Raw genomic sequence first — 11978 nt, forward strand, 5'->3', positions numbered from 1 at the left:
CAGAAAAGGAATAAATGGTTTCAAACTCAAAAACAAAAGAAACACAGCTGACTGTGCAACACTATCTGAGTTCAAGAGTATAGAATCCTTTTCCCTGAAGGATGAACTCTGTGGTTTTGGATTAGGAACAGAGGATTTCGTATGATTCAGTCATGATTTAAATAAATATGTTGGTGGCAAACATAATGTAGAATAAATATACAGATGTTAATCTATAATGCTGCATACCTAAAACCTATGTAGTGCTATAAGATAATGCTATTTCCATGAAAATTTTTAGTGAAAAATAATAAATATTTATTCTAACTCTCCACTAAAGGCAATGATACTGTTAGCATGCAGGCAAAGGATACCCACGGACCCTACACTGTTAAGCAGTGGGTGCTCTGAAAGGGATTTGGCCATCAGTTTGCACAAAGGCAAAGAAAGCATGTTCTTAGTGTAAATGAGCTTTAACAGCATAGAGTACATAGGGAGAGAAGAGAAGGATATGCCTTTCCTGATTAAACTCCCCCAATTCTCCATTCCCTCATGCACAAATGCCCAACCAAAGAGGGTTGTCCAGAAGCGGGGCTACTGAGGCCCAAAAGCCTGCCCCAAGTCTAAGGTACCTTCTAAAAGGGAACTACAAGAAAGTAGTAAGGCATGTCTGGGACAAAAGGGACAAAATCAAAATATAAATCAATATAATAGCTGCCATTATTTCAGGCTCTACACATGTCTCTCAGGCACATGTTTGTTTTAAGTATCTCTCCCAAGTCTCTACATGTCTTTCCTCCACATGTCTCCTCCAGGTCCACCCTAATCCACCCACCAGAAGTACCAGCTGTAAGAGAGAGAGTCAGAGCCCCCAAGCCCACCTGTCTTCCATGTTATGTAGCATCACTTGGCCACTCAGCTCTGTCCCTAGTTCCCAGAAGCTCTTCTGCTCAGAGAGTCTGGTTCATGGCATACTGGGACCTATAATCCAAGGTGGCTGCATATAAGTGGGGACAAGGAAAATGCTACCTCCCCTTCACAGAGGTATGTCTGTAAAAAAATCTCAGTAGCAATAAACACACCTTTTGCCCATATGCTGGTTTCTAGATGCCATTCCATTGGTTTCTTTGAGAAAAAGAAAGGGAGAAAGTACAAGATGAACTGGTACTATACTAGAAAGTATAGTATGGAAACACCCCAAGTTTGTATGTATATAAAAAGAATATAAAATAGAATATGCAATGATTTTTGCTAAATGAAAGAATCAGTGTTAAAAGTCTACATACTGTTTGATTCCATCTATGTGATATTCTGGAAAAGGCAACTCTTATGGGGATGGTAAATAGAATAATAGTTGCCTAACATTTGGCATAAGGAAGTGAATTGAATAGGTGAAATGAGATTTTTAAGGATGGTAAAATATTCTGTAATGATAGATTTATGACCCTATGCCTTTGTCAAAAATACATGAAACTTTACAGAACAAAGAGTGAAACTTAATTATGTAAATTTAAAAAATACTTTAAGAGTTTAGGAGATCCCAATGTAGAATGCAAAATGCAAGAAAAGAATATCCCTTCCCTCCTTGTGCTAGCTTGGCTTTAGATTCTTTCCTGCTCTGACAACTGGCAATCCCAAGCCTAAATTCTTACAACTTAATCTCTAAAGGAATGAGGCCCATTCTTCTCCAGTATCTATAGACTGAAATTCAAGTATTACCCTGATTTGCCCAGACTGATAAACATAGCCTGATACAAATGCCCACCTGACAGTGATTGATAGCCTAGCTGGCACAGAGAGGACTGGGAATTTATGCCTGCCCCAGGAAGGAGGCTGATGGACAAAAACACTAATCACACAACTAATGATATGCAAAAGATGTTTTGAAGTCATTTGACCAAAAACAAACTTTAGCCATCTTTATGTGCTCATTCTCTTTTTTATTGATTTTACCATTATACTTGATTTATGTTTATGGGTATGATTCAGTTTCTTTTTTTGGGAAACTAAAGAATTCTTTGATAATAAAAATCATGTTAAGTGTTACCTGTTTTCCAATTTCAGATTTTACTGTATTGATTTTCTAAAAGAAAAGAACATACTATATTTACATATGTAATCTATTATGAATAGATAGTAAAAACTGCAATTGTTGATATATGGAGTTTATAAATGTGTGTGTGTATATATATATATATATATATATATATATATGAAATTCATATGGAACCACAAAAACGTCAAATAGCTCAAGCTGTCCTCACAGAAGGAGTATCACACTTTCTGGCTTCCAACTATACTACAAAGCCATAATAATTGAAACAGTATGGACTGGAACAAAAGCAGACACACAGACCAATGGAATTGAATAGAAAATCCAGAAATAACCCCACATATCTATGTCCATATCTAATCTTTGACAAAGAATATGCAATGAACAAGGACAGTTTATTCAATAAATGGTGCTGGGAAAACAGGACTGCTACTTGCGAAAGAATGAAGCTAGACTACTATCTCACACCATGCACAAATAACAACTCAAAATGGATAAAAGACCTGAATTTATAACCCCAAACCATAAAATATATAGAAGAAAATATAGGCAAAATACTACACGACATACATATCATAACATCTTTAAAGACACCTCCCCCAAAGCAAACAAAGTGGAGGAAAAGAAAAAAAAATGGGATTACATCAAACTTAAAAGGCTTCTGTACAGCAAAGGATACATTAACCAAAGAGACATCCCACTGATTGGGAGAAAATTTTTGCACACAATACAAGTGATAAGGGACTGATCACAAAAATCTACAAAGAACTCACACGACTCAACAAAAACAAAGTAAACAATCCAGTCAAAAAATAGACAGAAGAGCTAAAAAGACAGTTCTCCAAAAAGGAAATGCAAATGGCCAACAAGTATATGAAAAAAATGTTCAACATCCCTTATAATCAGGGAAATGCAAATTAAAACCACAATGAGATACCACCTTACAGTAGTGAGAATGGCACACATTAAAAAAGCAGGAAACAACAAATGTTGGTGAGGATGTGGAGAAAAATAAACTCTCCTACACTGCTGATGGGAATGCATACTGGTCCAACCACTATGGAAAGCTGTGTGGAGTTTCCTCAAACTACTAAAAATGGAGCTACCATATGACCCAGCAATTCCACTCCTAAGAATCTACTCAATGCAAAAACATTAATTCAAAGGATACTTGCACCACTATGTTTATTGCAGCACTATTTACAATAGGTAAGATATGGAAAAAAACAAAAATGCCCAAAAATAGATGACTGGATCAAGAAGATATGGTACATATACACAGTGGAATACTATTCAGCAACATGGCTGGAGCTAGAAGGGATCATGTTCACTGAAATAAGCCAGAAGCAGAAAGAAAAATATTGAATAGTTTCTCTTACAGGAGGAATGTAGGGGAACCAAATAAGGGATCAGGGGGAAAAAGTAACAATAATAATAATAATAATAATAATAACAACAACAACAATAAAATACAACAAAATTATCAGGTATTTATAAATAAGAGACATTCTGCGAGGGAGGGGAAGGAAAAGCGATCAAAACAGTGGAGAGAAGAGAACAGGGACTATGGTGAAGGTTCACAGGTGAATTGGTGGTGGGAATTTTATGGGGAATAAACAATGATGTAAAAGATATAAATAAAAAATATTAAAAAATTAGGCAATTACTTTGGTGGAAAGAGTGTAAATATATATTGCAATGTTCTAATAATATTGCAATTGTTAAAAAGAATTTGATTCCTATTGTATAAATATACTACATGAAATATAATAATTAATGTAACTGGATTAAACCCTTAAAGTTTCTCTCTCCATCATACCCTACCCTCCCAACCCTCCAAAGATTTAAAGTACAATGCAAGCTAAGGGAGTTAGGTGTCACAGATCCTGGGGCACAAAAGCTAGAATATCACTGATAAGTCTACTCCTCTGCAAGCTATCTGTCAGAAACCTGGAGAACTCACCTGCAGTGCCTCTGAGGAGGAAGATATTTTGATTTGATGTGACAAAGCCAAATGGGCCACATTAAATCTCAAGAAGCCATCCCTCATGTCTTCATTTGCAAAAATACCTACAAGGTATAGCAGGAAGAGATGAAACATCGCTTGAAGTCTATAGAAATTAAAGTCGGAACCTCATGCTATCCCTGGCCTTAACCTTACAGTCTTCAGAAGACTTTCCTCACCAATATGCTCATCTGGTACACATGTACACACACACCTACATACACACAAAGACGCACATTTCCCCAGTCTGTGCTCTGGGTAATTGAGTTGCTAGTGCACAGCCTGATAACCACTGATCTGTGCATCTGCTGACTTGAAGACAACCATGGTTTCAGTGTGTGTATATAAGAGACAGGCTGGGATCTTCCTCCTGGTTGGACTAGTGAGTGAAAGTGTTTCTTGTACTACACCAAAATTAGGTGAGACCATCCTTGAGGATTCTCTTTCTTGGGTGCAGTTTGGTTACCTCTGGCCACGCACTTTAGATCAGGTAACTTAGGTCATGATTGAGCACCCCATCTCAGCCAGTTCCTTAACCTGGGGGGAAGGTATTGGAGGTCTTACCTGTCTGGTCAATCTTCTACTTCTTTAGGAACAGAGGCACACCACAGAAGTCATCAGATCTCATCCAATGTTCTTTCATTTATCCTTACCATGCAGGCTCATCAGTGTTTCTCAATCTGGGAACTACTGACATTTTGAATCAGACAGCTCCTTGTGTGGGGACTGTCATGGGCATTATAAGATGTTTAGATCCCTACTTGCTCTGCAGTGGATGCCAGTAGCATGTCTCTAGCCAACTTGTGACAACTGAAAATGTGATGCTGCTAAATGTCCATTGGGGACAAACCCATTCTCGTGGTTGAGAGACATTGACATAATAGTGTACAAATTGAGTGACCATCAGGCTACAAAATCCTGAGAGAAACTGTTACATTAGTCTTACCATTATATACTTAGCAGTTATCTACACTATCATAATGCAGCCATCAAGTATATTTAAAAAATTATCAAGTGATCATAACAATTTGAACTGTGTTAGTTTTGCTTCTTTAAACTGTATTTCTGCTTCTGGTCAAGCGTATTTGATTCTTAAGGTCCCCTTTTCTTCACATCTTATTAAGATAAACTTTGCATTACACAACTTCTTTTAATTTTTTCTTACCTAAATAGGGGTTATGGGCCCACAAGTTGCAGAATTAGTCATTATAACACCTCTTGAAGAACCTCTTATTACTGTCACGAAGAAAAAGCCTGCAGTCTCACAGAGGAAGTAAAACCAAGACAAGGAGGGCCTCCCTGGTGGCGCAGCGGTTGAGTGCATGGTTGAGAAGCTGCCCGCAGCCTCTGCAGCACCAGTTCGATCCCTGGCTGCTCCCCGGCCACCGAAGGAGGGTCCCACATGGCGCACAGACCTCTCCTGCCGCCCGCTGCTCCCCTCAGCACTGTACTTCGGTCCTTCTGCCTGTTCTGCTCCCCGCTCTGGCTCTGGTGAATTCTCTCACCCTCCCGCGCTTCTGACTGTACCCAGTGCTTGTATAAATAAATAAAAATAAATCTTTAAAAAAAAAAAAAAACGAGACAAGGAAAGATGATCTTTTGTAAACATCCTCTTTATTTGCCATGGCCTTTTAATAAGATTACTTTTTCTTAGCTGTAACAGCAGTAGTATTTTTTAAGGAGTATTGTCTCCAATTACTCCAAAGAAGGGATAGCATTTATTTCTTATTCTTCATTTTTGCATTAAAAATTTGAGGATATTAAGTGCCCTTTACCTTTCTAGTCACAACTTCAGTTTTCATCCCTTCTTCTGGATGCTCGATGCAATTGTGTAGCATTCTTCTGGCCACTATTACCAGCAGTCTGAAACACTAACAGGATCTATTGCTTTTTCTTCTTGATGAATCACACAGCTTATTAAGAACAAATCAGGAACAGTGCAAATTTGGATGACTTGATAGTTGATGAAACAGAGACAGGAAGTTGTTTTATTAATTAAATGAAGGTTCAAATGGTCTTATGTTAAGGGTCCTTTGGTCACAGGCCTTTATAGTTCAAATATTTATATATAAATTTGATAATTACTCTTAAACAATTCAAGCAATTCAGATTTGGATACAAAGCAACCAGAAGAATGGGATTGATCTTTGGAAACATTATAAAATAATTAGGAAAAAGATTACTCTCTGTTGATACTCTGTAGAATCTGGGGGTGTTAGAACAGGGAGGGAATTTGGGGCTTATCTATCCTCCCAATTCCTTTATTTTACAGATGAGGGATCTGGGAGCCAGGGTAGTCTGGTGAGTTATGTAAGGCCAGCAGTTAGCTGGGGGGACAAAATAAGCTTGTCCCACAGTTTTCCCATTAGATCATTAATTTTTGGATATTTTTGGATATTTTTATAGTAAAGAAATGGTCATCTAGTTACATCCTAATTGTAGTTGTAGTACTAGATAGTTTATGAGTCTCCTAAAAGAGGTTTGCAGACAAACATGTGGACAAAGAATACAGGCTGTAGGCCTTAAACATTGACTTCTGGAAACATCTAGCTATTAGATGCATTTAAGTTTAGTGAGGGACTCAGAAGAAAATCAAGTTAAACACTTTCTGATTTAATTGAAAAGTAGATTGCATTAAAAACTATTTTGGCTAACAGAAGAGTCAAAAATTGCTGGGGGTAAAATGTCTTCTTCCAGTTCTCTTGGTTTCGGCAACCTTGAATAGAGGAAAGGAGATCTAATGGAAAGAATTTAAGGCAAAGAGACTATTACTGTTAAGATGCCTATCACTCCAGATAGAGATGGAAATTAGGATTCCCTAACATATAATTTCCTTTAGTGCGCAGGAATAACAGGCAGGAACCCTCACTCCACATCTTCTATTTCCCATTTTTAGTCAACAATGTGGTTACCCATCTTCATCCACATTACACTATTAACATTAGATTCCTTTTCCTATTACTCTAGGTAAGGAATCAATTTAAAATTTGTCAATGTTCTCCCATATTTTGTCCAAGTTTGGGCCCTTAATATGTGTATCATGGTTTTAAATTTGGTATGAATTATTAGTTGATCTGGAAAAAGTATACCAAGTTTGAATTTTCACTTGGAGACCATGTGGTTGACTACATGGCAGAACAGAAAACAACACCTGGAATCTCACAGATTGTCCATATGTGAAGCCACACTTAAAAATAACTAATTCTGTGGCTGAGATTCAGTTCTCACTGCCTTTTACCAGATCTCTCTCGTGTGTATGCTCTTTCTTTTTCTCTTCCTCTGAGGTCTGTGGTGCTTCCTGCAGACAAGGTATGAAATATCTCAAGTCAGAGAATGTCACTTTTTCTATGCTGGCAACAATTAACAAAGAAGACAGTGGTCGACATTAACTCTATTTGCGTTAGATTTGTTCTAGATACATCAGATGATTTTTCAGCATCATCAACCTCAGTATAGATTTGCTTTCAGCTACAGATTTGAGTGTGCTTTGGGCCTGTAAATCCATTTCAATGAACACTAGTTAAATACCTTTATTGAACTCACCGTATTGACATACTGTAGAAAATATGGTCTTTTAGGCTACAGTATCAATTTTATTTAGTCTGTTATGTTACACTAATTTGGATATATTTTCTGTAAATTTCTTAGTTTATTTTGTGTTTCACATGTCACTTATTTCTTTTTTGAAAACATCACAACTGTAAAAGTCATTTGCTTAGTTAATTTTTTATGCACTTTAAGTGTTGTAAAGTCACCATTTCAGATTCAGATTATGGATCTGTGTTACATAATGACCATAACCTGAAAATAATAATGTTAGTATTTATCAATATTTAATTCATACATGTTTACCTGATGATTTTCAAAATTCTCAAAATTAAATATCACTGACACCAATGGAATAAAAAAAATTTCTGAACATATTGGAATGGGTTTTTGAAGTCTTAAAGGAATAAAATAAGCAAGTTATCAGCATTAATCTTTCAAAACTCAAGGTGTTTGGAGAAGAGCCAATATTATAATGAGTTTGAAGCAAATTATCAAATTAATCCTGGTTGGTGCAATGACTGTCCTAACTTGTAAAGCCACCTGTTTCCATTTGAAGATGTCAACATCAAAAGTGAAACAGCCTTTACTTAGTGCCCACAATGCTCCAGGCAATGAAGAGGAAAACAAAATGAAAGAGCCTCACCCCAATGAGCTTATAATTACAGGGGAAGTAATGGGCAGGGTATTTTAAGGGAGAAATAAATAGAAATAACCAGATAATCTTGAGCAAGAAGAAATTTTAAGATGAGCTCAGAAAAATAATTCCTATCAAACTTCTCAGTATAATCACTGGAACCATTATACTGTATAATGTTGTTGGGGCTATTAGTATTAATAATAGTAATCATCATTTATTACGTGCGCAGGGTAGAGAACAATCCTGCAGCGGTAGGAAGATAGAACAGATAGGCTTGAAGAGATGTGTCTCTCCATTTCTACGATGCTATGCAGGATATAAATTCTAAGAACAAATGGTTCTAACCACTTCATTATCAAAGAAAGTACTGCCTGACCACATACAAGGCAGTGTCTTTTAAACTTTATTCCTTTAATGAAAGAAGATGATTCTTAATATGACTGACTCAACTGAAAAAAAAGAAACACTAGCATCAAGATTGGTAGATTTATTTTTTTAATATTTATTTTCTTATACTGCTGTTAATTTTTGGACAATGTTTGATTTCTCCCCTCAGGTGTAAAACCTGTGGTTCTCCCACCACCATAGCACCCGTGATCCATCACCACAGTCCCTGTGTTCTTCCCTCTTCTGTTTTGACCCTTGTCCTTCCCCCTTTTGTGCTGATCTATGGTCAGCTTGCCAGTTTTGTCTATTTCCTGATCCTTTGTTTGGTTTCTCTATATTCCACGTACAAGTGAAACAATCTCATATTTATTTTTTGTTAGCATAATCCCTTCCAGCTCCATCCATGTTGCCACAAATGGCATAATTTTTTTTTTTAACACTGAATAGTATTTCATTGTGTATATAAACCATATTGTGTATTATATACCTTCTTGATCCAGCCATCTGTTTTGGGGTACTTACGTTGTTTCCATATTGCAAGTAGTGCTGCAATAGGTACAGGAATACAAGTTTCTTTTTGGATTAGTGTTTTTGTGTCCTTTGAGTAGATTCCTAGGAGTAGAATCACAGGAGATCCATTTTATTGTTTTGAGCAAACTTCACACATCTTTCCATAGTAGTTGGACTAGTTTACATTCCCACCAGCAGTGTAAGAGGGTTCCTTTTTCACCACATCATCTCTATCACTTGTTTCTAGTTTTGTTCTTTTTTTTTTAATTTTATTATGGGCCATTTTCACAGGTGTGAGGTGGTATCTCATTGTGGCTTTGATTTTCATTTCCCTGATAATTAGTGATGTTGAACATGTTTTCATATGCCTGTTGGTCATTTGCATTTCTTCTTTGGAGAAGCATCTTTTTTGCCCTTCTGCCCATTTTTTGATTGCGTTATTTATTTTTGTTGAATTGTGTAACCTCTTTGTAGATCTTTGATATCAGTCCCTTATCAGATGTATGGTGTACAAATATTTTCTCCTATTCAGTTGGGTGTCTCTTTATTTTAGTTGCTGTCTCTTTTGCTGTACAGAAGTATTTTAGTGTGATGTAGTCCAGCTGTTTATCTTCGCCTTTGTTTTCCTTGCTTCTGGAGATGAGTCCTTAAAGATATTTCTCAGGTGCATGTGATGGAATGTTTTGCCTGTGCTTTCTTCTACATGTTTCTTGTCTTCTGATCTTACATCCACATCTTTTCTGTTTTGAGTTTATTGTTGTGTAAGGTGTTAGTAAAAACTGGTTTGTTTACTGTTTATTAGTTGGGGGTATCCATTTTACAGTTTTCTTTCCTCTTTAAGAAGTGGTCCACAAAATGGGTTTATCTTATAATTGTGTGCAATAAATCATGTCTTCCCTGGGATAAAGAATGGAACTTTATTTTTAAACTAGATCATAAGAAGCAACCTAGAAGACTAAGCACAGGGAAATGATATGTTCATATAGCAGATTTTCCCTTTCCTCTCTCCCTACACAACGTTCTCTTGTTTAAATCTCTCTTGAAAGCTTATATGGCTATCATATGGCTTTATGATTGACAAGGTTGCCTTTTATTCCTGCAGAAATACACCCTTCTCTAAAGGTAGGGTCATTACTTACTCCACAGCCAGTGTGCCTCAAAGCAATATTTTCCTTTCCTGTCTCATATTCTGCCAAGGGTTTAGACAGAGCAGCTGCTAACTATGATTCAAAGTCAACAAGGAATCGAGAACTATGATTCACAGTGTATATCACAATATATGTTACATTGTAGGACCTCATAGAAACCAGGTCATAAATAACAGTCTGAGTAAACTACAGGGAACCACTAGAATGGCAAAACTCAGGAGAACTATAAAGCAACGTTTATTGTTTAATGTCTCACAGATTTACACTGTTTCCAAAGGGCCAAAAAAATCAAGATTCTTCCTGGGGCCTTAGAGAAATAAAGAAAACCTATTTCTGTCTCTGGAAAAAAAAAAAAGACTGGAATTTTAGAAGAAAAATTAAAGAAATTTAGATATTGGGTGAAGCATTTTTAATTGAAAAATTGTTGATTCACATGCAGTGGTAACAAATAATACAAAGAATATTTTCTACCCAGTTTCCCCTAACTGTAGTAGTTTGTGAAAACAGTAGTACAATAATTAGTACAACTGGGATGTTGATTTTGATATAACTCCCCTGTCTTATTCATATATCCCTAGGTTAATATGTACATATTCTGGGTGTATTTAGTTCTATACAATTATATCATATCTGTAAATTCATGTATTTATCACTGCAGTTAACATATAGGACATTCTATCAAGGATTTCTCCTGCTGCTTTTTTATAACCACATCCAACTTTCCCTTCCCATCATCCTTAACCCCTGGCAACCATTCATCTGTTCTACATTTCTAAAATTTTGCATTTCAAAACTGCTACATAAAGGGAATAATATCTTTTGAGGTTGGCTTTTTTTACTTAGCATAATGTCATGGAGATTCATCAAAGTTACTGCATGTATCAACAGCCCATTCTTTTTTCATTGATGAGTAGTATTCCATGGTATGAATGTACCACATTTGTTTACATATAAATCTCTCAAAGAATATCTGGGGTGTTTCCAGTTACTAACTGTTACAGAATGCAGCTATGAATATTCATATACAGGCTTTCATTTCGTTTACCCCAGGATTCTATCTAGATCATATGATAAATGCATATTTGGCCTTACAAGAAAATGTCAGATAGTTTTCAGAATGACTGTATCATGTTACATTCCTTCCAACAATTGGAAGGGTGATCCTGTTTTCCTGCATCCTTACCTTCACTTGGTGGGGTCACTATCTTTTGTTTCAGCCATTCTGATGATTGTAAAGTAATATCTAAAGTCATGATCTTAAATGTTCACTTTTATCATCCTAATCCCTTACTTTTCCTTCAGTTTATTTCTTATTTAGTAGTTAATATGTACTGGCTCTATATTAACCAGTATATTAGACAGTGACAGAAAATAATTTTATGCAAAAAATATAGCTCCAGAGCTGGAAAAAATATGTTATTAGTAGAAAAAATTATTCCATACCCAACTCATTTCTTTGAATTCCCATGTATAGCATATGAATAATAAACCTGTTTTAAGTAAAGATTAAGATTGTTTCCTCTTCTTTGCACATGTGGGTAGGGTATAGTGAATTTTTAAAAATTGTGCTCTAGTTCTTACTAATGCAAAGAAAAAATGCAACAGTACTACACACGTGAATGAGATTTATTTCACTATCATTTTCATATATAAATTCCATTATTTGTTCCTCATCACATATACAAAAATTTTCTAACTTTTTAACATAGA

This window comes from Talpa occidentalis, unplaced genomic scaffold, assembly GCF_014898055.3.
Source record: "Talpa occidentalis isolate TD23 unplaced genomic scaffold, MPIMG_talOcc4v2.1 talOcc4.5, whole genome shotgun sequence".
Classification (NCBI taxonomy): Eukaryota; Metazoa; Chordata; class Mammalia; order Eulipotyphla; family Talpidae; genus Talpa; species Talpa occidentalis.